The sequence below is a fragment of the Suricata suricatta genome, chromosome 8 (assembly GCF_006229205.1).
Source record: "Suricata suricatta isolate VVHF042 chromosome 8, meerkat_22Aug2017_6uvM2_HiC, whole genome shotgun sequence".
Classification (NCBI taxonomy): domain Eukaryota; kingdom Metazoa; phylum Chordata; class Mammalia; order Carnivora; family Herpestidae; genus Suricata; species Suricata suricatta.
The window spans coordinates 136158946-136186112 of record NC_043707.1 but is presented as its reverse complement, the minus strand read 5'-3'; the positions used below and the strand labels follow the sequence as shown (position 1 = coordinate 136186112).

The window sequence follows — 27167 nt, the reverse complement described above, 5'->3', positions numbered from 1 at the left end:
AATGTGTTTTCTCATTCCCATTTAATTAGGAACTTTAGAAGCTACCGCTGAGCTGTGAGTCTCCCCCTGAAACACCGGCAGCCGGGGAAGGAAGCGGATGTGGCCATTGTCTGGTGACACGGTTTTTCGTTGGAACAATGGTCAGGATAATAGAAAGAGACAGTAGTTAGTTTTTATGTGAAATGCTCTGGGAAACAAGGCTGTGGGGGGCCGGTGATAAATTCATATGGAGGATGGCAGTCAAACACTGGAGGCAGCCAGGTCAAAGTGGAACTTGATTGTATCTTAAAACTAGGCAATAGCCATGCCCGTCCCAGACCCCCTTTCTTCTCACTCTCCCTGGATGATGTCATCACCCCTGTAGTTCTCCTTAAACTAAGTGACCCTTAAACTACGTGACTGGTGCCTGGTCCTGCTCCTGAGCTTCTGACCAGGTCCCTCACTTCCTGTTAGGCCCCACGGTCCCAGGCTGCTGAATGGAACATGCCTTAACAGAACTCTCTCCTTCACACCCACCCACCGCACACCTGCTCCTCCACCCGCCCCCCCCCCCCCCCCCCCCCCCCCCCCCCCCCCCCCCCCCCCCCCCCCCCCCCCCCCCGCCCCGGGGCCTGTCACCTGGCGTCCCAGCCCCGCCCATCAGAGCAGCATCGGGCCCCCTGGTCCTGTTTTTGATCATCTCCCAGAGGCCACATGGCCATTGTCCAGGCCAACCTAGTACCACCTGCATCATTGCCAAATCTCCCCTGCTCACTCCAGTCTCCTGACCTCTGATCCACTGTCTACACTGCAGACAGGATCATCTTTCACAAATGCAAATTTACTCATGTCACGTTCCTTAAAAGAAAGAAAACAGCTCTTTGATAGCCCTCCATTTATTACTCCAAAGAGAAGCGCAACTTCCTTCACTTGACACTCTGGTCTGATTCCTCCTCCCGGTAAGGGACACTCCCCCTCCAATGTCCCCTGACCTTGGGAGTGAGCTGAGTGCCCACGTGGGGTCCACGCACACTGTCGCCCCGTAGAGGCACACGTTTCACAACACATCGAGATTGCTCGTTTACCACGTGGCTCACCCACAGGCACGTGCCCAGAAACATCCGCTTCCCTCTTGCTCCTCAATCAGATTGGACTCCAAGCCTCCAAACTACCCAGGGAAGCAGGTAAGTTCCTGTCATTCATTCTCGGGGCCCCTGACACTTCCCATCCTGGTCCAGTGTCCTAACCAGAGGGAAATACTAGAGGCAGACCCATCTGAGGGACACGTGACTCCAGACACCCTTGCCCCACCCACTCTGCTCCTGGCCCTTCCTGGACACCAGGGCCCCAGCCCAGACTGGAGCCCTGGGGCCCAAGCCACCCGCAGGAGGAGTCTCTCCATCCCCGGGACAGTCTCGGGGACTCTTCCCAACCAAGGACAGCCAAGCTCGATCTCCCCAATGAGTTCAGGACCCAAGGAGGGATAGCTTCCGGATGATTTCTGCCCCTGACACCTGCCCTGGGGAGAGTCTTGGAACCGTCTCGGGGAGAATATAATGAGCCCAACACGGGTTGGTGTCCCTGTAAGTGGTTCTGGTCTCGCTCCCCTTCATTCATCAGGGACCTCTAAGATGGGACCATGGCCCTCTCTTACAGCCTGACACAGTGCCTGGCAATCGGAGGAAGAGAGCGAGGAAGCAATGGTCCCTGCAGACCGAGCCGACGGGCAGAGATGAAGGGGGCTGATAGGGCTGAGTGTCGTCAAGGAGGCGGAGGATCGGGGCGCTGAGACACGGCGGGGGTGTTGTGAATCATGGCAGCCGCTTCGGGGGGGCAGATGGAAATACCACGTACAGTTTAAAATGCTCCTTCCTTTCACGCTGAAATCCCACTTACAGCGTAAGTCCTGAGGAACTTCTGCTCAGGGAAGTGTGAACACACCGATGTTCATGGCAGCATTGTTTGTGACAGCAAAGAACCTGGACACCCGTCAGCAGGTAAAAAGGTAAAGACATTATAAAATATCCTTATGTAGAATAGCGCGCAGCCATCGGCTTTCACGTGTCTGCTCATAGTCTCCTTAATGGGATTTTGTGAAACGATGCCCCCCACCATGTTTTCATTTATTTATTTTTGTTTATTTTTTTCAACTTTATTATTTTTTTTAAATGTTTTTGAGAGAGAGAGAGGGTGTGAGTGGGGGAGGCGCAGGAGGGGGGATAGCAGATTTGAAGCGGGTGCCATGCTGACAGCAGAGAGCCCAATGCAGGGCTCAAACTCATAAACCATGAGATCATGACCTGAGCCAAACCGACTTAGCCACTTAGGTACCCCAACTATGTCCTTAGGTACACTTAGGTACTAAGCCACTTACGCTTAACCGACTCAGCCACTCAGGTACCCCAACTATGTCCCCCTCCTATATTTCTAATTTGGCATCTGAACTAGCTTGTTTTAAAGTGAACAAGCCTAAGAGGTCATTTCTAGGGCACTGTAAATAGAGACATGTAAAGGCACGTCTCTTCCATTACTTTTTTGACAATAGCCAGAGGAATTTGAATGGGTGGGTTGGATGTATTTTACAATCCATTTTTATTTTTATTTTTTTTAATGTTTACTTATTTTTGAGAGAGAGAGAGAGAGAGAGAGCAAGAATGACGCAGAGAGAGAAGGGGAAAGAAGATGCAAAGAGAGCTCTGTGCTGACAGCATAGAGCCCGATGCAGACTTGAACTCAAGAACTGGGAGATCATGCCCCAAGCTGAAGCTGGACACTCAACTGAGCCAGCAGGTACTCTTACAATTTATTTTTAAAAACACAAAGTGGGACACCTAGGTGGCTCCATTGGCTAAGCATCTGGCTCTTTATTTTGGCTCAAATCGAGCCCCACATTGGGCTCTGCACTGACAGCACGTAGCCTGCTTGGAATCCTCTCTCTCCCCCCCCCCCCCCGCCGTCCTTCCCCCTGTCTCTCACTCTCAAAATAAATAAATAAACATAAAAAAGGTTTTAAAAAAAATTTTAAACACATGAAGAAACTCATGTGTAATAGGTATTGTTCTATTATTTGGGGTCAATGTAATAAAAGATTCACAGTGAGTCACTTTAAATATTTTCTACCATGTATTGAGTGACTATCAAAGAAAATCAAATACCGTGCCTGAAAAGGAAGGAAGAGAAAGAACAAAAACTGGAAGAATATTTGGATCTACTAGAAATGCAAGAGCCAACTGAAGATTGTAGCAAGCCTTGAATGTTAATCTTAACAAATAGCTAAATGGAAATAAACAGTCTGGAAAAAAAAAATCATTGAGATATGCGACTTTAATAAATGACCTCATAAAAAGAACTCAATCTTTTTCTTAGCTTTATAAGGAAGAAGTGTTCTTGGCACCTGGCTCAGTCAATGGAACATGCAACTCTTGATCTCAGGATTGTAAGTTCAAGCCCCATGTTGGGTGTAGAGATTACCTAAAAAGAAAGAAATGTTTTAGCTATTAATGTCAACATGAATGCAGAGAATGATAGTGCTTGAACTTATTTTTTGTAGACAAAACCACAAAAACAAAGAAAAAGACATAATAGAAATAAGAAAATGATATATAACAATTTGAGAAAACTTCATCAATTTCAAGGTTGAAACTATTAGCCTGTTTACAAAATTGTATGTGAATGTGTTTAATTTAAGAACAACGTATGAAAACTTTTGAGTTACTCCAAATAACTCAACCGAATCTCAAAACTTGGCCAACAAGGTTTACAGAGCTTCTAGATTAAAGATGAAGAAAAAAAAACAAATTAAGCCAATTGATTAAAGTAACATTTCAAGAAAATGTTTAGGACTTATTTGATAATAAAGATGTTAAATTTTTAGAAGTTACCAGGCAGTACAAAAGCAGCTAGAAAGGATTGTAATGTAATTGCTGTTAGTTCAATAGAAGTTAAGAGAAGACTCAGCATCTTGACCAATATTGTTGATGTTGAGAAAATCTCTAGCTATGGAGACTATAAATAACCTAGTAACTACCCACTTAATAGATGATCTTTGGAAAAAATTGACGCTATTAATAATAATTTCTAAATGGTAAAATCAGCTTAACTCAGATAAATATTAGATGAATGTGTGTCAAAGATAATAATGTAAGTCAACAACTGATGAAGAAGCCAGTAGGATGTTACAATCTACCCAAAGGAGAATTCGAAGAACACACTATATAGAAAATCAAGAATGCTGAAATAAATGTGCAAATTGATGGAAAACAGGTCAATATCCCCAGGGCAATAGTCTATCATATCTCCAGTGGACAATATTAATTGGCATTCTCATGGACCAAGATCAATGATATTACTGCCAGTTTCTGCAACATACAGAGCTGTGAAGTAGCTCAAACACAAAGGTGCATAAAAGGCCCATCGACAGATGAATGGATAAAGAAGATGTGGCATACATATATACAATAGAGTATTACTCGGTGATCAAAAAGAATGAACTCTTGCCATTTGCAACAACATGGATGGAACTAGAGTGTATTATGCTAAGTGAAATTAGTCAGAGAAAGACAAACATCATATGACTTCACTCATATGTGGACTTTAAGATCCCAAACGGATGAACATAAGGGAAGAAAAGCAAAAATAATGTAAAAACAGGGAGGGGACAAAACATAAGAGCTGGTCACAGCACCAGGCACAGCTGACCAGTGGGTACCAGTCACTTCCGCTTCATCTCGTTCTATCCTCCCCAGATCCCTTGAGGGATGAGGGAAACGAGTGCCCAGAGAGGTCAAGTCACTTCTCCAGCGTCACGTGAGGCAGGACCCCAGGGAGTTTCTCTCTGGCCTGTCTCCTCCTCTCCTTACCACCAGGACACTGAGCCACAAGCTTGGAATTTCAAGTCCAAACCAGAACCTAATAGAGCTTTTTAAAAAAATGTATCCAGCTCCCTTTCCAAGAAAACTCCAAGCATTGAGGTGAAGCGGGTGCTGCAGCGGGAACAGAAGCCCCAAGCGTGTGTGGGGTTGGAGGCCAGGCCGCCGGGTCAAGAGTGTGCAGACCAAGAGCACGAAGGAGAGTATCGTGTCTCCTGCCCCTTCAGGAGTCGAAGGTCATTGACTGCTTCTGGGGCCATCGCTCCAGGATGAGGTTCTGAAGCCCACGCCTGTCAGGGAGAATGGGGCTGGCCAGCGAGGCAGGGACAAGACATTCGTGGCCTTGGGGACTAGAGTGGTCAGGTGGGTCCACTGTCCTGCATGGTACCCTTGGTCCAGACACATTCTCCATCATCTCGGGAGCGGTGTCACTAGGCAACAGGATAGGCAGGTGTCATGCCGCTACCCGAAAGGTGACAAGACACAGGACTTTGTGACGTGCTGGTGTATCTGATCCTCGTTCCGCAAGAAGGGACGTTGTCCCTGTCCTTGCCCCCAAGTGGTTCCCAATAGCCACTATTCACCACAACTCCATTTTGACCAGGAGAGACCTGGGACCCTAGCCACCTTCCCTGAACCTTCCCTGAACTCTTGGGCTGTTGGCCTCCGAGTCCAAGAGCCATGTCACTTCAGAGCCATTCACCCAAGAATCTATGCAGAGACCCAAGTTCCCGCAGTCGTGTGCCAGTCCTGCCCACATAGAGTGTTTTGTACAAGAAACCTCCAAAAAGCATGCTCATTTTTAAGAGATCAATTGCAGCATATAGATGGATCTTGTTTGAAAAGCCTTGGGCGGCTGGGTGGCTCAGTCGGTTAAGTGTCCAACTTTGGCTCAGGCCATGATCTCACAGTTCATGGGTTCGGGCTCTGTCCTGACAACTCAGAGCCTGGAGCCTGCTTCTGAGTCTGTCTCTCTCTCTCTCTCTCTCTGCATCTCCCTTGCTCACCTTCTGTCTCTCTCTATTTCTCAAAAGTAAATAATCATTAAAAATTTTTTTAAAGAAAATCCTACTGCAAAGGAACCAAGGGTAAAGTTTGAACCCTGATAATAAGGGCTTCTGGTTAATTATTTGGTGTGATAATGCAGTAATTTTTTCAAATTTTTTTTATCCTTTAGAGATACACCCTAAAGAATTCCCTGATGCCTAGGGCTGTGCCCACAACTGCAGGAAAGGGTTGAGCATGTGGAAGTTTCGTGATGGGCACATGGGGACCTGACACTCTTATTTTGATGTGGGCTTGAAAATTTTCATAATAAAGCATTTCCCAACTGTCTCAACACATCTTAAAAACAAATGTATGCTGCGTTTTTCCTACATTCATGCTTAGTTTCCACCTGCTGATCTCACTGAGCTATGGTCAGAGTGTCTGTTCTATGCACCCCCTCAAGGGTGCTTTCTGGGGTTCCGTTGCTATGCGCTGGTTTTGTCCACTTCTTTAATCTGCCGGTAACTTTTCTTCTTTGGTGAGAATATTCTTCTCAAATTGCCCCCAACTAATCAGAGAAAAGACATCAATTTTCCTTTCTGTCCTTTCTGGACTTCCTTAACTCTTTTTTCAGCTTGAGGAAGGAGGGAGAAATGGGAAGAATTATAGCGTGTCGCCATACAAAGTGGGGAAGTTCTCTGCCCTGGCTTTTCTAGTCACAAGAGAGGGATTTTCCACTTTATTCTTGTAAAAAAAGGCAGCCTGTCTCTCTTCTAACAAACATCATCCGCTGCTTGGCACTGCTCAAGATTTACCTCCACCGGGTCGGCTGATGTGTTCCCCGGAAGCTTGGTCTTTGTCTCGGAGAGAAGCTGTTTTAGAAACCAGAGCCCTTTGGGCCCCTACAGGAGCTTGGATCCTTCTAGAACAACCCTCTTTAAAAAGATGCAAGCAGAAGATTTAACAGATTTCTTGGCTTTTATTACCATCTCTAAAAATATACTCATCACCAGAATTAACACTTTAAAACTCTCCCCAGGAATCAAACAAGACAGTTGCTGCCGGCCCTGGGCGAGTGTAGACTGAAGGTACCGTCGTGCGTGATATTTGTGTTTCTCTGGGGTCACGGGGCAGCCGACAGGCGTGTGGTGTGAGCGCAGTGGCCTCAGCCCAGAGCCTGTATTTAGAATTTTGCTTCCCGTTTTCCCTTGAGGACACTGTTTTGTTTGTTCACAGGATCTGAATAGTGGGGATTGGAAAACGTTTACCATATGATCATTCATAAAAACGTTGCTTATTTCAGGGAAGGGGGAATATTCGTAGATTGATCATTAGAAATGTTAAAAATGCAGGTGTGATGACCGTCAAGATCATATGGCAGGAGTTCATGTTCCCAGACTCCTAACCTCAAAACCCAGACAAAATATTCGGTGCAGTAGAAACGTCGCTTCCGGGGCTATTATTACCCTTTGCATTCTGGAGGGCGAGCAGGACGGGAATAAATCTGTCCCTTGTCCTTTTCAACGACTGAATGTTGCTTCTGAGGGAGGTAGCTGCTTGCACCGCAGTCCCGGCTCCTCAGGGAGACGGGGACGCGCGGGGTTTCCCGAGCGAGGATCGAGGGGCGCCATGGAGACCCCCGGCCATAAAAGTGTCTTCTCTCGTTTTCGAGGTAAACAAATGTTATTCCCACCAGGAAATGGAGCCCATGAAAAGAAACGTCGGGAATCTGGAAGAGCTGGCCGGGCAGTAACTCTTTTCAGTTCCCAAGTTCATTGCCCTCATTAACTCAAGTCAATGGGACAGAACAAAAGGCTTCTCAAAACCCCATAAACGTGAGGCAGACATATTTTAAGTCTACAGCTGTAAAATAATGGCGCTGATTTTGCTTCTTGCTCACAGCGCATTTCCAGTTTTTCTCTTGTGATACGAGGGCCTTGTAATATAGTCCTCGTACCCTATGTTACAAAGTACTATTTGTCTTGAGCTCATTGATGGGGTGGGGGGAGGCAAACAGCCGGACCCCCGACTTTCCCAGCCTTGACTGCAGGAGGTAGCAGTGTCACGGGTAACTTGCTGGGAAAGGTGGGTGTCTGCAGGTAGCTTCAGCCCCGTGAAGGCGCAGGGGTCCCCATCTCTGTGAAGTTTCTGGGCGTCTGGTGGTCTGGGTGGGGTATGCCGGGACCCCCCCTGCTCCCAAGTGAAGGGACATCTGCAGAACTTTGCGTCCCGCCATCAGGTATGAAAGAAACACAGGCTTGGGTTTTAGAGGCCGCCCATCACACTTGGATGACCTGTTCTTGCCGATTTACTTACTGAGTGACTCCAAAAGCCACCAGCGTGGGGAGCGAGAGAAGGCAGGTCAGCGGGGCCAGGTTCAGAGCTCATGGCCCCGCTCATACCGCTGGGAGGCCCTGGTCTTACTATGCGTAACCCCCCTTGGATGCACTGGCTTTATCGGATGTTGTGATGGCTAATTTTGTGTCGATGTGAACGGGCCGTGGTGGGCCTCAGTGTTTGGTCAGACATTATTCTGAGTGTGTCCGTGGGGATGTTTCTGGATGAGACTAACGCCGAGATAGCAGACTGAGTAAAGAAGAGTGCCCTCCCTCCTCCCACCCGCCCCCCCCCACCCCATGAGGGTGGGCCCTGCCCAATCAGTTGAAGGCCTGAAGGGAACAGAAAGGCTGACTCTCATGAGGAAGAGGGGAGAACGTCTCCTGCCTGATGGCCTTGACCTGAGACTTAGGTCTTTTTTCCTGCCCTTGGACTCCCAGCTGAAGTCTTGGGACTTCTCAGCCTCCATAATCATGTAAGCCAATGCCTCATAATAATAGGAGATGGGTGGGGGGAGGGGATAGGATGTATATGTATTGGTCCTGTCTCTGGAGACTGTGACTGACGCAGATGTGGGGAGCATCCTCTGAGGCCGAGGCGTGGTGCTGAGAGGTGAGAGTCAAGGGCTTGTGATGCGGAAGCTCTCTGTCCTCCGGCAGGCGGGCATCCAAGCCCCACCCAGACGTCCGTGCCTGATGCTCTTCTCCTTGTGACTGAAATACGCATGTCTGGGGACCCGAGCTGGGAGGGGAAGTCGCGCCTCTTTTGATGTTTCCTCCTGTCCCTTCGGTGGCCGTGGCTCTGCTGGGTTAGGGATTTTAGCTTCCAAACACATAATGTTTCTACCCCACGACACTGCCAGGTGATTTTTGACATTTCTTAAAATGTTAATTCATTTTTGAGAAAACGTGCAAGCAAGGGAGGGGCGGAGAGAGAGGGGGACACAGAGGATCCAAAGCGGGCTCTGTGCTGACAGCAAAGAGCCTGATGCAGGGCTCGAACTCACGAACCTTGGGATCATGACCTGAGCCGAAATCGGACACTCAACCAACTGAGCCACCCGGGCGCTATCATTGACACCCGATGACCAGATTTCCCCCTCCCAAGGGGGACAGGTTAGAATATAGGCTGAAATGATCCATCCTCCTGAAGGGAATCAGGTCGCTGCCGCCTGGCGGGACACGTGGCCCTGAGTCCACAAAGCTGAGGCTCCTCCCAGCTCTGCCCTGCCAGACGCAAAGGCTGACGGGGGACGGGGGACGGCCGCAGCCCTGCGCAGGACAGCCCCCACACCCCGTCACTGGAGCGCCTGCTGCCTCCCCCCATCACATCCCACGTCACGGCGTATTCGCTATTAAGTTTCTGAAGAGCGTTTCACCATTTTGCTTTTGACATCTTCATTCCTTTCATGTTCCATCTTCTCCGTCTCTTTTTGTGGCCAATATTCCTTTCGAATCTCAGGCATGTCCCAAGATGCTTGAAATGTGTGTAGGCTCAAAGCACCGTGTGCCTGGAGGGACCAATGGAAGAAATAACTTGGTCCATCTAGACGGACGACATGACCACAGGGTCAGATGGGCCACGGTGAAGGTCTGAGTCACCTCAACCATCTTGGGACGGGGAACCGGGGAAAAGCACCCACGAAAGGAAGAACAGGCATGCACACATGTGAGTGGGTGCTGGTTTCTAATCAGTTGACCTCTTTTTCTCTCTACTTCACGATTACATGCGATACTTGTTTTCGTGGCCAAATTTACCTTTTAAACCATAGTTTGCCTCATACATATGTCAGATTATGGTAGAACTAGAGGAAGAGCAAGACTTCCCTCCTGACCCTGAGCTGGATGCGTTTCATTTGAGGGTCTGGTCGCTGTGTTCTATTTCAGGTACTTCTGGAATTATCTGTACATGTAGCAGGATGTGTGGGCATTGAGCGGTCAGGGAGGGGACCGGAAGGCTCCTCTGTCATTGCTGCTGGCCTGCCGACCATTCCTCCCCTGTCCATGCAGCACGCCAGTGTTGGTTGGGATTAGCCCTCTCCTATGGGATACAGTCTTGAAAGAAAACTGTCAGGTAAAATGTCCCTCCTTCCCCTGCCAAGGGCTGAGTGCATGACATAAGTCAGATGAGTCAGAGGCTGTCTCCCTGAAGTCGGACTCCTTAGAAGAAAGACACCAAAGCTTCAAATGGCCAGAGCTGTGGTAGCCCAGGGGGACTTTGTTCCTTTTCTTATCCTCAGTCTGGTTCTTCGTCTCCCACTTTGATCCTACAAGCCCCTCCCTGTTCTTCTGATAAATCCCATCGTAGCGTAAATTGGCCAGAGCCATGGTCTCTGTGGTGGAACCCGCTCCCTGGGAGCATGTGCAGTGAGAACAGCAGAGAAGGGAGGGAGCCAGGAGCGGGGAGCAGTGAGGGGCAGCCCGGGGGCTGCGGGAAGGTGCGGAGGGTCCGAGATGGAGCCAGGGGGAGGGATGACGGCCAGTGGGAGACCCTGGGTGAGGAGGTCAGAACCCGCTGGAAGGCCAAGGACTGATGCGTGCCCACTGCATTCACTGATGGTTACAGAAGATGACCGGTGGGCAGAGCTTATTGCCGTGGGCTGAGCGGCCCAGACCTGAGGGTGGACAATATCTTAGTCAAGATACAGGTTGGGCTTTTTCATGAACCACGGTGGCCCCAACCAGACGGGCGGGTAATTCTCCCGCCGGCGAAGCCCAGCTCGTGTTAGTGGGTGGCTCTGTCCACGAGGCCATGCACTGACCGAGCTCGTCTTCCAAGTCGCTCTGCTGTCCTCGGGGTATTGTTTGCGTCCATTTAACCAAAGATAGGTCATATCCTCCTATTCCACTTCCGGTCTTCACGGAGGGGAAATCAGGGGCCCAGGCCAAGGCTCTTCCTGGAAAGACACACCCCGGAGCTGCCTGCACGCCCCTTCAGCCCCACAGGCTGGAACTCAGTGGCGTGACCATCCCTGCTGACCAGAGAGACTGGCCATGGAGCCACCAGCCTGCGGGCAGTCAAGCTTGGGAGGGGAGGGTTATTTCCAAAAGAAAACCAGTAACAATCACTGGCCTGGACAACTGGGGCTGTGAAGGGAAGAGATTGGGAGGGAGGGACTGGGTCCCAGTCCCACGGGGGCGGTAGAGAGAGATGTTGATGGTACAAGAAATGGAGATGATAAGAGAGGGAAAGCTCGAAGAAGGAGGGGACATAAGTCAGCGAGCAGATGGAGACGCTGGCCTTGGGTAGGACTGTGGAAAGGGGAACAGGAAACAAAAGAAAAAGAAAGAAAGGAGAGAAAGGTAAGAGAAAATACAAGGGCATTGTGGGCTTGACGGCTGGTGCCCAGAGCACGTTGGTGGCCATTTTCTGTATAAAACAGGAAACCAAGCCTCCCGCGAAAACTGAGTGGGAAGGAGGGCAGCTGGGCGCTCCAGAGACCGGGAGACGGGAACAGTCCTTGCTGGGAGGCCTACCAGCGGAGTCGGTGGGACCCCTGGCAGGATGGAGAGTGTCGGTGAAATTGGCCAGGGGAACCCCGATCTTGGTGGCTGGGGAATTTCTCCAACGGGGTGCTAAGCAAATCAGGTACAGGTTTCCAGAAAGCAGGTCAATGGGGTTTCTCAGTCCAAGTTCACACGGAGGAGAGAACTGAGGATGCCTTGATTCGAACGATCACACAATCCTTTCAACGTGCCTCCTGGGAAGCAGCGCAGAAGAGCACGCTGTTTTTGCGATACTAGACCTAGGCAACGGGACCGGTGAGAGTCAACACTTCCAGAAGCCAAACTCCCGTTTGTCATTACTCAGACCCGTTAAATAAATGCACACCTCTTCTCGGTGACAGACATCATCCGTTAGTGTGACAAAAAGAGACAGTCTTCGTGGCATTCAGAAAGTTGTTGAGACATGAGCAAGGTCCAGCTGGTGGGCCCCATGTGGCGGCGGAGGGAAGGCTGGCCGCCCCCGCGGCGTGGGGCACGCAGGAAGGATGTGACGGCCTGTCCTGGGTCACCAGTAATCGGTGAGCATCACGGGGAAAGAGTTTTATGGGCCCTAATAGTTTTCTGTAAATGAAAATTGCTCCTCCTCGCCAGGCAATTGAGTTATAACTGAGTTAATCCAGGAAAGTCTTATTCATATGAACTATGACACGTATGAGTCAATGAGCGAGTGTCACCCAGAGACTTAACGAGGCACTGGTGACCTTTCAGATTTCGGACGGTCGCTTCCAGGGGTGTTTTGAGGTTGGTCGTGCTGTTTTGAGCATCTCGGGATGAAGGCAGCTGGCTTAGGACCTCCGCCTCCTCCTTCTCCTCCCTGATTTCGCCCAGCCCGGCAGCTACAGGCCCAGCGCGGCTTGAAGACCTTCTTCTGTGCCCATTAGCGTCTCATTGACTCATTCCATTTCCATGAGAGACTGGGCTCTTGAGAAGTGATCATCACAGTAATAATAATAATAACAGTGATGACATTTTTCCTCCAAGTGATGTTCCCAGCCGGGGCTTCTGTGATTTTCCACGGGGACACTAGTCGGGGAGAAGGAAAGTTTCCACCTGCTTTTAAATGTGTCCTGGGGTCCACATACGCGGCTGAAGTCAAGCCTGTGCCGTGTAGATGGCTCAGAACAGCAAAAACGTTGTCCTGTGCAGCAGAAAGGACACAAACCGTCGAAGTTTAAACCAAGAAGGAGAATGATCCTCTGCAAGACCCAGAGAAGCCGGTGCACCACGGGGGGAGGGGGGCCCTAGGCGGGTGCCCCACGGGTCTTACCAACCTCCCAGCTTCCCTCTCCCTTTCTTCACAGAGGGTCCTTTGCTGATGAGCCGAGCACTCTGTGTTTATATAGTAGCAGGATCTGAATACGGCACCGGGGGGGCACAGTACATGTCAGAGGGAGAAAAACACCGTTCCCCATTTTACTGTGGATGAAATGACCCCTAGCTGCTTATTTCTTGGGGGGGAATCGGGCAGACTGCCTCTAGTCTCTGAGGAGAGAACGGAAAATGTGTGTCAGTGGAGTGTGGATTACAGTATTTGCTGGACCTTATTTATTTGCTTGCCTGCATTAACAGTACAAATGAGTCATAAATACCGCACAGATAGTGTAGATCTTTAAACATTAACTTGGAATTTGAAAGTTGGAATAATTAGCCTTGGGATAAATGTATAGAGTAAGAGATTCTGTTTCAGGTGTGCGTCACTGTCACCGAGTCCTCTGTTGAGGTGAGTCTTCACCTGCGGTTACCAGGATCAGCTAGGGGGACGCTGAGCATGCTTATAACTAAGGAGCTAGCTTAGCTCTGCTTTTCAAGAAGGGCACCGTCCAGACCGATCGATTCCTTTCACTGTATCGAGGCTTCATTTATAATCAAGTCTTTGCTGGGAGTCTGAACTTTCCATCCCTGAGAGACACACACACACAGAAGCCAAAACAAAACTTAGTTCAATATGGCACATTCCCTGGTCGTAAGGAATTCTAAGCTCCCCGTGTCCATTATGATGATGGTCATTCCTTCCAAAATAGGTATCCGTACTTTCCACTAGATCGAGGATTTGCATCAAAATATGTTTGTATTTTAAGTATCTCCTGTGTCGGGCCCTCTGGCTTCACTTCAGATCCTCTCCACGTCCCCTCCTGCTCCAGCTGCTGTTTCTGAGCTGACTTCTATCGACTTTGTCAGTTGGGCGAGGGAAGCAGGTCTTCAGCCCTCCTGCGGGGGTCTGGTAGCAGCTGATGCAGGGGGAGGGCTATCAGCACAGACCCCCGTCCAGCCCAGAGGTGTGGGGAGGCGGAGCTGGGGTCTGGCCCCGACCCACGGTGGGCACCTTCCTCTGCCCTGTTTCCCCAGGACAGTTCCAGGCGGGTCTCATAGGACTCCCCAGAGGGTCCCACCAGAAGGAAGCACCAGGCCAACTCCACAACGCACCCTTGAATTAGCTCTCCTCCCCTGTATGTCTGCTTCTCTGACCCTCACTTCCACTTCCCGGGCTTACACTCCCAAGTAAACACTCCTCGGGCTCTGCTTTTGAGGAAACCTGGATCAAGAGTACCTTGACTTTATATCAGGAGAAATCCCCCTGCCCCCCAGGGAAGTATCACTGCTGACAACATTTAACTTCCTGCCCACAGGCATTAGATTGTAATATTCCATGACAGCCTCATCAACGTCACTGTCTTCACTGTCTCAGAATGACACCTGCTGGAACTGTGCTGGTAAAGATGAAACAGCATATCTGTCTGTGAGCCATGGGGGCAGGGAAGGGCAGTGGAAGGCAAACGGACTTTGAGTTTCCATTCCAGCCCCACCTTTTACTAACTACGTGACCTTGGGCAAGTCACTTAACTCCTCTGAGCCTCAGTTGTGAAATGACCTGAATACAATAAAAGCAGAAATTAATGACCAATAAAAAAATGAAAGGACCTCTCACCTGGAAATGTAAACACTTCTAATAACTCTGGTCAATGAAGAGGCATGAAATGAAATCACACGATGTTTTGAAAGTAACTATGAAGAAAACACAACATATCAAAGTGTCTGTGACAGAGAGCTAACACCAGGAGCAAAGTTATAACGTTAACACCCAACCATCACAGTAAACGTGAAAAGACGGAAAGGAATGAGTGAAACACCCACTGAAAAATAAGAGCCAGACACACAAGACAGGACAAAAGGTTACCTTTTGAAAATTCAAAGAAAACCAACAACCACCCATGGGAAAATTTGCTCATGGGGAAAAAAAAAGATAAAGGAAAAAATAAACAACATGAAGAATAAAAAAATAACATATCAGCAGAAATGGAAAACAGGGGCACCTGGGTGGCTCAGTCCATTAATTGTCTGACTGTTGATTTCGGCTCAGGTGATCTCATGGTTCATGAGTTCGAGCCCCTAGGTGAGCTCAGTGCTGATAGCACAGAGCCTGCTTAGGATTCTGACTCTCTCTCTCTCTCTCTCAAAATAAATAAACAAATAAATAAACTGTAGAAAAAATAAATGTAATATATAGAAAGAAAATATTATAAAAACTGCATGCCATTGAAGAATACTGAGATTAAATGGGTGAATTCCTAGAAAAAGTATAACTTGTCAAAACTGACTGAAGGGAAATAGAAAATGCAATTCTCTGTAAGTTGATTTATGGCACAGTCCCAGCGAGGATATCATGCTGGTTTCCGGAGCTGTTGATCATAATGTCATGAAAAAGAATAAACAAGCAAAGAAAAGCCAGGGAAAGAAATGCAATGTTGGGCGTTTGACCAACATATCCAGATATGAAAGCACATTACAGAGCCTGTGTAATGAAAACAATATGGTATCAGTATGAGCATATATATAGAAAACTGAATAGAAAAATCTAGAAATAGACCCAACAAAATATAGAAATTTAGCATAGATTAAGGTGACATCTCAAACCAGGGGAGGAATTTAATATGTGTTTATTAAGATACCAGAAGACATTGAAAAAATGATATACTATGTATATTATATCATTATATATATATAATTGAGCCTGGTCTTGTACCATACACCAAAATATATTTCAAAGGGATCACAGATTTAGATGTAAAGTGAGGGACGCCTGGGGAGCTCAGTCTGTTAAGAGTCTCACTTCCGCTCAGGTCATGATCTCTCAGTTTGTGGGTTCGAGCCCTGTGTTGGGCTCTGTGCTGACAGCTCCGAGCCTGGAGCCTGCTTCGAATTCTGTGTCTCTCTCTGCCCTTCCCCTGCTCATGCTCTGTCTCTCTCTCAAAAATAAATAAACATTAAGAACTTTTTAAAAATTTAGATGTAAAATGAAGAAAACATGAGGAGGTTTCTTTATAAACTAGGAGTTCTCATCAAGAAACTTTTCAAATCCCAGAAGCAATAAGGAAAAGGGTTGATTAGTGTGTTTACATAAAAGTTATAAAATTTGCATGGCCCAAAGCACGGTAAGCCAAGTAAAAACACAAAGTGGTGGAAACATTTACAATTTTTACTGCAGACAAAGGGAGGACTACATTAGGATAAGCCATCTGAAACCACAGGTATTTAACCATTTTGACCTAACGACATAGCAATTTCATATAGTTCAATTCAATACCTAATATGTAAAACACTATAAGTAAAATGGGCTATATCCACATCGAAGAACCACGGGAGGCGTGAACACACAACTGACACATGGAAAATGTGAGTGGCTTTCAACCCCTGGAAAAGGCATGCAGGCCCCACTCTGTCCCTAGAGATCACACTGCCAAGATGCCCAGATGACCCATGTGGGACCAATTCGGTACAGTACGATGCGAATAGCAAAAGGCTGGAAAAACTCAAGTATCTTGATATTTGATAGAGTAGACCTCCAACTTTTTTGTTCAGGGATTATCTTGGAGATTCTTAGATGTTTGCATTTTTATATACATTTTTAAAATGTTTATTTATTTCTTTTGAGAGAGAGAGAGCTCCAGCAGGATGGGGAGGGGGGAGAGACAGAGAGAGAGAGAATCCCAAGCAGGGTCTGCACTACCAGTGCACAGCCCAATGTAGGGCTCGATTCCATGAATGGGGAGATCATGATCTCAGTCGAAATCAACAGTTGGACCCTTAGTCAAGTGAGCCACCCAGGAGCCCCGATATACATTTTTTTAACCTATGTTTTAGTTTGTGCAGGTGCGTGCACACACGCACAGGCACAAATCCTGCTGAGATTTGCACTGGGACTACATTTAATCTGCAGACCAATCTGGGCAGAATTGACGTCTTTATAAAATTGTGTCCCTCATCCACGAACATTCCGTAGTTTTCTGTATGCAGATCATGAACTTCTTTTATTAGATTTTCTCCTGTATTTTTAATGTTCTTTGAAACTTTGTAAATGCAATCTTATTTTTAAATTTCACTCTAGCTGTGAGTGGCATGGAGAAATATGACTTTTTACCCTGGTCTTGCGTTCACTGACCTTGCTAAATCCAGTTATTAATTCTAATAGTTTATTGGTGTATTTAAGGTTTTTTTCCTACACAATCAATCATGAGATTATGAATAAGGACACTATTTTCTGCTTTTGAATCTTCATGTCATTTTTTCCCTTGTTTTACTGACCAGGCTGGGATCTACAACATTTACTGTCAAGTTTTTATATATACCCTTTGTCGTAGTAAGGACGTTTCATCATGAGTGGGCATTAATTTTATCGAGTGATTTTCCTGCATATACTGAGATAATTCTATGACTTTTCCTATTCTGATAAGGTAGTGAATTTGAATAGCAGACAAACACCGAATTCCTGAAACAAGTCCAGTTTGATCGTGGTATAATTTTGTTTGTGTGTTTTTGTTATATTTATTTTTGAGAGACAGAGAGAGAGAGAGAGAGAGAGAGAGGGAGAGAGTAAGCAGGAAAGGGGCAGCATGAGAGGGCTTGAACTCACGGACCATGAGATCATGACCTGAGCCAAAGTTGGACGCCTAACCTACTGAGCCACCCAGGCGCCCCTGATTGTGGCATATTAACCTTTATATATAATCACTGAAATTGGTTTTGGTTTAGGGTTGTTGCTTAGGACTTTATAAACAATAATTACAAGAGAGATTTTTCTTTCTTTTAACATCCTTGTCATTCCGTTAGTCAACTTGAGTTGATGCTGGAAGAATGAGTTGGGGGAATGTTCTTTCTTTTTCTGTTGCTGTTTCGTTTTCCCTAAATGTTCAAAAGAATTTACTGATGAACCACTGGGCCTGAAGTTCTTCTGTGGGAAGATTTTAAATGATGGATTCACTATCTTTGACACCTGTTGACTACTTTTATTGGGGTATTTTCTTTCCCTAGGAATTTTTATCTCAATTTTCAAGGTTTTGGCATACAGTTATACATTTTTATCTTTTCAACATCTGTAGAAACCATAGTAACAGCCTCTGTTTCCTTCTAGATGTTGGTTTTCTTGGGCATTCTCTCTTTCCCTCTCGATAATTTCTCCCATGTGAATCTTTTCAGAGGATCAGCTTGAGATTTGCTGATTCTGTTTCATGAATGTTTGGCCTTACGTTTATTATTTATGTCCTTTTTTATTTTTAATTTTTATTCTCTTTCTAACTTTTTCTAGTTAGATTCTCTCTCTCTCTGCTCCTCCCCCCTCAAAATAAATAAACATTTGAGGATAACTAAATAAATTCAATTTATATACAGCGAATTCACTTCACTGCATTTAATATTATCTACTTTTAAAATGAATGAGTTTATTAATGGAGACAATTCATGGACTCTGATAATGAGGTTTTTTTCTTCCCTGTGAGCACTGGTACTTTAAGCCATTGGAGCTCTGAGAACCTCTGATTTCTCCTCTCTAGAGGATTCTTGCTCAGGCTGAGCAGGGCAGCGCTGAACACATAGCACGTTCTCCATGCTTCAGCAAATGTCCACTGGCACAGCAATGACAGTCCCTGTTTGCTGTCATTAGTAGAATTACTATTATTATTACTGTTGTTATTATTTTATTTAGCATTTATTTATTTTTGAGAGACAGAGCGCAACTGGGGAGGGACAGAGAACGGGAAGAGAGGAGGAGACACAGAATCCGAAGCAGGCTCAGGCTCCAAGCTGTCAGCAGAGCCCGATGCGGGGCTTGAACCCATGAACCGTGAGATCATGACCTGAGCCGAAGCTGGATGCTCAACCAACGGAGACACCCAGTTACCCCAAGGATGGCTATAATTTTTAAAACAGAAAAAAACTCCAAAGTATTGGTGAGAATGTGGAGAAATTGGAGCCCTCACACACTGTTGGTGAGAATGTAAAATGGAGCAGCCCCTTTAGAAAGGAGTCTGTACCATTTAGGAGTCAAAAGTTAAGTATAGAGTGACCACATGGCCCATCGATCCCACTCTTGGGTGGATAGAGAGTTCAAGAGAACTGAAAACGTACATCTGCGCAAAGACTAGTTCTCGAATGTTCGCAAACGTTCACAGCGGCATCACTGAGGCAGCCACAGGGCAGACATGTGGACCAAGTGTCCATAAACCCGCAGATGGATAAGATGTGGAACAGTATTCAGCCTGAAGAGGAATGAGGCTCTGATGCTGGCTATGATGAGGATGATTTTTGCAAACATTTCACTGCGTGAAGGAAGCCAGCCACGAAAGGCCACGCACTGTGCGATTACACTGATACAGAATCTTCCGACGAGGCAAACCCTTAGAGACAAAGAGCAGATTCGTGGTCGCCAGGGGAGGGGGGACAAAGAACCAGGGGGTCTGCTCATGGAGATGGGATTCTGTGGGGGATGATGAAAATGTTCTGGGGGCGCCTGGGAGGCTCAGGCGGGTAAGCATCCGACTTCAGCTCAGGTCCTGATCTCACAATTCGTGAGTTTGAGCCCCGCGTCTGTCTCCCTGCAGTCAGCACAGAGCCTGCATCAGATCCTCTGTCCCCTTCGCTCTCCGCCCCTCCCCCATGTTCTCTCTCTCTCTCAAAAAAAAAACATTTAAAACATTTTCATAAAAAAAGAAAAATTTTTATAATTATAGAGTGGTTGTGAATTGCACAACCCTGCAAATACACTAAAACCACTGAATTGTACACTTTATTACATTTATTACTTATGTCCTTACATGTATTATTTATGTCCTTTTGGGGTATTTTCATGTCCTTACATTTATTATTACTTATTGTGGGTTTTTTTCATTTTAGAGAGAAAAAAGATGAGCAGGGGGAGGAGCAGAGAGTTGGGGTGGAGAGAGAGAGAGAATTCGAAGCGGGCTCCGCGCTCAGCCCTGAGCCCAACATGGGGCTTGATCCAAAGACCCAAGGATCATGACCTGAGCCGAAACCAAGAGTCAGACACTCCATCAACTGAGCCACCGGGTGCCCCTACACACTTTAAATAGGTGATTTTTGTGGTCTGTGAATTACATCTCAACTGACAATTTTCAAGAGAAAAACCCTTCATTCCTTGGATATTTTCAATACATTATTATGTCAGTGGATTTTATTTAGGATTTTTGTATATTCATTTACATGTGAAGCGGGCCTCTAATTTTCTTTTATAATATTGGTTGTGTGTGTGTGTGTGTGTGAATCCCACATGTAGGTAACGTGGGAGAGAAAGGACCCCCTGTCTCCCCTCCGATGCTCCAGAGCTGGGGTCTATGACATAACCAGGTGACAGACAGATCAACAGGGGGAAAGGTGGACACATTTATTAATTTTTAATATTACTCACACAGGGCATCACAGATAAAAAAGTGAATACCCAAATAGGAGGTAAGATTCCCAAATGTGTACAGCATCTTAGTAGGGAACGGGGCACAGAGACGTAGGCCTCTCGGGAGGGAATGAATGGTCTTCAGGAAAGACAGAGGGGCCCAGGGAGAACAGACGGGGAGTGTGACCGTTTGTGACCAAGTCCGTCTGGTGTCCACTTCTGGGACAGGAGCCCTCCTCCCCGGGTGATGGACTCCTGGAGGGGACAGGACAGCTGAGGACCTGTAGGAGGCCCCGTCTTCAGGTAGCGGTGGGGTGGGGGGAGTTCTCTACCCACCACTGCTGTTTTTTCAAGTGCCTTCAGCCCCAAATAGTCACCGTACCAAAGCGGCCCATTTCCGGGGGTGCGTCCTGAACTCCTTCCCTGACAACATACAAGACGGAGTCGAAAGAGAAATTATCTTTTGCATCCACTCTCTCGACTGTCCCGGTGTGTGGACAGCAGAGGGGAGTGGGGCTGGGCTGCTGCGCTCTCCCCCTGGACTCATCCGGAGGCCCTGCTGCTTCGTGCCGAGGACGCCCTCTCCTGTGCCCACATGTGTCCCCAACTTCGTCCCGCCGTGGTCCCCACCGAGCCTCTTCCCGTCACGCCAGCCCACGCGGGGCTGGCAGTGTGGCCGCGTCAGGCCCGAGGTGTTGCTCTATTTGGGATTTTTATGAATTTATTTTTTTTGTAGGTTCCGACTCACCGCGTGTTCCATCCTCCTCCACGGAGCATCTTTTATGATGCTCCCCTCTTTGAGCTGGAAAGTTGGCAGCGATGAGGCTTAGAAGGGAGCTGGAAAGTCTGTGTCGGGCTGACAACGGGCCCCTTCTGAGGACAGGGGTGTTTACAAGCCTGTTTATAACAGTGACAGAGCTGGAGGGACGGCTCCGCGCCAGGATTCTGACCGGAGACACAGGTGAAATCTCGTCACCGAGGTTCTCTCTTCCGACAGGAGGTCACAGCCTCTCGGGGGCAAGATAAGTTTGAGGAGAGAGGCTAGCGTTCTGCGGGGCAGGTGACCTGGGCCAAAATCAAGACTCAGACACTCAACCAACTGAGCCACCCCGGCACCCCAGACCTGAATTCTATCATGATTTGCTTCCCTTACTCTCTTCACAATACTTTACTTCCAAAAGCAGCGGTTCCCCTGCATTGTCCCCTTCCAGAAAAATCTGGTATTAGAAAGTGACAGAATGTATAGGAAGTGGAGGCACAGCGGAGGTAGGAGGGACTGGACCGATCCAGGGGACAGAACAGTGAAGATGGAGAGAGGAGGCCAGAGTGTGGCAGGATGGAGGGCGCGCGGCGGGCTCCCCTCACTTAGAACTGGCTTCTTGGGGGCAAGGACGTCAGGACCCAGAAACACGGGAGCTGAGTGACTTCGGTGGGGGGGGGCGGCGCTCAGTCATCCACAGCATGTTGAGGGCATTGTTCTGAGTCCCGGGGACACAGGGGCATCAGATCTGCTCGTGAAGTTCAAGCTCACCCAGGTGGATGGACAGGGAAATGGCACCCACTCTGCGGGGCTGAAGGATTGAGCTGAGGGCCGGGGCCGAAGAGGCCCTCCACGTGCTGAGCTGCGCGGGGACCTGGGCTCCCGCGTGCCCTGCTTCGTGGCGAGGAGCAGAGGTTCCCATGACGGCCTAAGAAGCTTTTTTTGACCGCGGGGGAGAAGATATTCTCACACTGCATATGGTGGCGCTGCCGTTTCAAACGTCTACACTTTACACGATGGCGAGAGTGTCTATATCGCCACCACCTGAGTGCGAGGGCCTGAGGAGTCCGCGGGGGCCGGACCTCCTGCAGTCCTGAGGCCCCCCCCCCCCCCCGGGGAGGGGAGAGCAGCGGTTGGTATTTGGGGACAGAACAGAGGATGGCCCCACAGGGCAAGAAGTGAGTTCTTGGCTAGTGCATTTGGAGAAGGAACAGGGATGGTCACCGGAGCCTCTCGTGCTTTAGTCTGTGCCGTGTAACAGCAAAGGGCTTGATTAGTCACATAACGATCAAGAACTCACAAGCACAGTGCAAAGCAGGGCGTCCTCACTGTTTTCGGGACCCGAAGTGGGTAGAACTCGATCTTCCCTCTAACTCTTGTTCCGATCAGAAATGAGCGCTGTGCGCTGGCCAGGACGGGTCCTCATGTCTGCTTACCGCCCGAGTCAGAGAGGGCACTTAACCAACCAAGAAATGCATCCTAACCACACGCACGAACGAGAGGGCTCACAGGAATGATTGTACTCATTGATTATTGATTATTGATTACTAGATTGATGGCAGCCCAGAATGAGGTCTCTAGTGATAGAACTCAAGGCTCAAACATCTGAGGTCCCTCTAATCCCTCGGGATGTATTAATGTAAAGTATGAGATGTTAGAGTAGTCTAGCCCAAGGTCGCCAATAACCCCCAAAGCTCAGGGGTCAATTACGACAATGAAGAAATGGTCCATGGGCCTCCTGGGGGGCTCAGTCAGTTAAGCGTCTGACCTCAGTTCAGGTCATGACCTCACAGTTTGTGGGTTCGAGCCCTGTGTCGGGATTTGTGTTGACAGTGCAGAGTCCACTTGGGTTCTCTCTCTCTTTCGCTGCCCCTCCCACTCACTCAAAAATAAATGAATAAACTTTTTTTTAAAAAAAACTTAATATATATAAGAGGAAAACTTTCTCTAGGCTCTGTGTATGTAGGAAACGATCATCTGCATTGTACTGAATTGTACTAAGACCATCAGGAGATGCACAAATCTTCGTAGAATCAACTCGCTTTGCACCGTAAACCAAGTAACTCTGCCCAAGAAGCAGCCTGGATCTTTTGTGGGTGAAAACTTCCCGCTAACCAGCCCTCTGCTTACACAATTGCTTCTTTCTGAGCCTGACCGGAAGCAAGAGGTTTGGTCCACACAGGTACAAGTGACTCAAGGCTGTTTGTAGAGGACCGTGAGCAACAGATGGTGCACTCTGACATGCACGTGTGTCCCTGTGCACATCCGCTGGCTAAGGGGACAGGGACCCGCATGTCGCCATGGAGCTCCCCAGCACCTGGAAGAAGCGGACGTTTCCAGTAATTTACTGCCCCATAAAGGTTGTAAGGTGGATACAGTAAAAGAAAAAAAGTTAAAGTCTTTAAATTCTGAGAATTCTCACAAATATCTAAACAAATAGCCAACAGTAAAAATGCGAGCTTCATGAGAACACACCCTTGGAGTGAAAGTGTTGTTCGTTGGTGGGATTATGCTGATTGACAGAGTCAGAAACCTGGCCCCTGAGCGTGCGTGTGTGTGTGTGCGTGTGTGTGCGCGCATGTTTCTCTGCGCCCTGGAGGGGCCTGAAGCTGGAGAAGAAAATGGGGCACCTGGTGGCTCAGTCTGTTAAAGATCTGACTCTTGATTTCAGCTCAGGTCATGATCTTACGGTTTGTGCGTTCAAGCCCTGCATCCGGCTCTGTCATGACTGCATGCACCTGCTTGGGATTCTCTCTCTCTCTCTGCCCCTCCCCCACTCACACTCTGTCTCTCTCTCTCTCTCAAAATCAATAAACGTTAAAAGATAAAAATTAAAAATAAAATTAAAGTTAAAAATCGCTCAGTATAGGCAACGGTGAAATTAGCCTCTATCGGTCTGCAAAATCATGCCAATTATGTTAAAACGTCGGCACATCTATGAGATCAGGAGCTCACCGTTTAACCTCAAAGCACAGTTGACAACAGGAAATGGCTGGTGGCCGATGAAGTGAGAGATTTGCTTGAACCCTGCGAAGGTGACTTATTTAAGCCAAATAATTTTCATAACACGGGGAGGGCGGGGGCGGCGCCTGCACAGGAGAAGTAAGAGCTGGGAGGTAGGACATGGTCACAGCCAGGCCAGGCAGAAGCTTTCCCACGCTCCGAGTGCAAAAGTCAGGTCAGTTCCCTGGGCTGGTCCACCTGGTCCGAGTAGTCCTGCGTATAGAGCCCCATCCAGGGGCGCTGGGTGGCTCCGTTGGTTAAGCGTTTGACTTCAGCTCAGGTCATGATCTCATGGTTCGTGGGTTCGAGAGCCACATCGGGCCCTGTGCTGACAGCTCAGAGCCTGGAGCCTGTCTTCAGATTCTGTGTCTCCCTCTCTCTCTGACCCTCCCCTGCTCACTCTGTCTCTCTCTGTCTCTCAAAAATGAACAAAAAATTTTAGAAAAATTTAGAGACCCATTCAGCTTTAGGAGAGAATCGGCAGCAGGCAAGGTGCCCTGCGGCGCTCTGGGTGGGAGTGCTGCATCCTAGGGGGGGGGGGTCCTCGCGGCTCGTGGACAAGGCAGCAGTTACTGCATCTATCAATGCACTTGGTTAGTTGGGAGAATGTTTTTAAGCAGAGATGTAGCAAAGCACACATAACCCCCTGAACTCATGGGAGACAGGGACCCGATGCCAGGGACGCCTGGATGCGCTTAGGGAATGGGGACGGGGAGAGTCGTGGTGATTTTGTGACAAAGGACTTGATCGTTGAGGAGCCTTGTTTCATTCCTCCCCTGTGGTCTATGCTGTGTGACTCTAGTCTAATTCGGGTATTATGCCGACTGCTTTTCTGTCAGTAGCCTCAGAATAAAGTGACATCGGGTCTGTTTGGGCTGAGAAGCTGAGAATCACTCGTGTCCTGGAACAGATGAAGACAGCTCAGAGACACTTGCTGCCCTTGCCATTTCATAGCTGAGTGACTCTGGGCAAGTGACTTGACCTCCCTCTCTGTGCCTTGGTGTCCTTGCTGTGAAGGGTCAAGATTTCTCTACATCATGTGGAATCTTCCCATTTGGGACTTGGCAATACTCAAGTGAAGTCGCCCATGAGCCCCCAAAGCCCTGACCATGATGGGAATATGGTTATAAATGGACCCAGAAGCAATTCAAAATATTAAATATGACGCATCAGACCTCTTTTTCAAAAATATTTATTTATTTTGGGGAGAGTGCAAGCAGGGGAGGGGCAGAGACAGGGGGGCAGAGGACCCGAAGAAGGCTCTGCACGTATAGGCTGACAGCACACAGCCCGATGGGGTCTTGAACTCAAACTGCGAGATCATGACCTGAACTGAAGTCAGAGGCTCAACCCACTGAGCCACCCAGGCACCCCTGGACCTCTTGAAAAATATTCCCGACAACTTGGTGTTCTTAGTTTTTCACCAAACACCTTGAATACTCTGTTTTCCAAGAAAGAAAGAATTTTCACAATAAATGGGTTTGAAGACTATGTACACCTGGAGAATTACTCTGAGATGACAAATCTAGTTGTTCGTGTGACAAAGAATCCTCTCTGCTCTCCTGCCCTAGAAGGTTAGTCCTCACCACCTTCAGATCTAACAAAAGACCTCACCACCTTCAGAGGTTTCACGGCCCCTGGTGTCTTCTCCATCTGCCGAGGAGGGAGTAAAGTGTGTCACACTGTCCCCAGCATACTCGTTAAAGGAAGCAACAGGGGGCAGCGACCTCAGGGCAACGTGCAGCGTGTAGAGCCTTGGCCAGTGTGGGGAACCCGCCCAAGCCAAGCGGAACTCATCAACACCCTATAGTTGGCCAAAAGCAACCTCAAGGTTATTAAGTTGGTGCCTTCCAAAATGGAGGCCCTTAAGTAAAGAATCTAATTTTATTTGAAAGAGACAACTTCTGTTGACCAGGTCCCTCCTGAATGGGTAAGTCTGATCCATTGAGCTTAGTTGAAAAACAAGTTAAATGGAGTAAAGAAAATCTCTTTAAGAAAGAGAACAGCGTAGGCTGTGTTGGGGCCGTAAGCGGAACTTCGCTCAGCAGGGGCAACTGTTTTCATCAGAGAAAAGATTACAGAGTTCTTGAGGGAGGTTTCCAAGAAACAGAAAAATAGTCCCGATTCAAGCTCGGTAAATAATGAGGTGTCTGTCTGTTGGCAAATGAACTGTCGGCCGGAGGAGGCCCAGCAAGTGAGGAGATGAATGTGGTAGGAGGCGGATTCGCCGAGGGGAAGACAAAGTGAGTTAGTTAATACCAAACACGCCTTGCAGACAGAAGGAACATGGTGGTGGGAGGGCACAGTGGAGATCTGGGGGCAGGGGTCTCCCCGTGACCTTGCTGGTCAAGTTTAAATGAAGACAAAGCCCTCTGAGTTCAAACTGAGCCAGCGAAAGCTCTACCTTCTGTCCCCTCCAAGTCCAAAAGCACCTTATGTGAGGTTGTTGGGAAAATGGGAAGTCAGGAGACAATGCCTTAAATGTGTGCAGAAACAGTAAGAGTCCAGAGTCACCCAGAAATCTTTGAATTCTACTGCCTTCTAAGTTACTGCAGGAGTCCCTTCCCAGACAACAAGAACCATTTGAGGGGACCCTTCCAAGCTTGTAATTACTTCCAAGATCCAACAAGAGGGATCTGGGACTCGGTTCTAAGTCTCAGCCCCCTTTGAAGACACCCCAGTGGTTGGGGAGTGCAGAAAGTCAGAGGGAGCATTTGACACTGTGTATTATGCAGAACACCAAGGACTTCCACTGGATATTTATGTAAGGAGACTGCTGGGTTTTCTGCTCTTTAACTGATTTTCATTAAAGAGTAGTCAGCCTCATTGAGGAATAATGACCACGCCCACGAGGAGGAGCGAGGTGGCTGAATTAAAAGGTCAATGTCACCTGTCCCACCCGGATACCACTGCCAAGGGTAGGCACTAGAGCAGTTCAGAGGGTGTCATTTCAGACCTTTTCTTTGCACACACAAACTGTGTAAACATGTACCTCTTTCTTCCCCGAAACTTCTAGATATAAAATTAAGGCCAACATTAAAGCACTCCTT

The 27167-nt window shown here is 48.0% G+C and overlaps 1 long non-coding RNA gene across 1 annotated transcript; it reads left to right on the top strand.

Annotated features, from left to right (window-relative positions):
- Positions 1-1091: 1091 nt before the first annotated feature.
- Positions 1092-6175, top strand: LOC115300363. The gene is made up of 3 exons (XR_003912618.1): positions 1092-1163; positions 1636-1984; positions 6025-6175. It is a non-coding gene; the product is annotated as an uncharacterized LOC115300363 (long non-coding RNA).
- The last annotated feature ends 20992 nt before the right edge of the window (positions 6176-27167 follow it).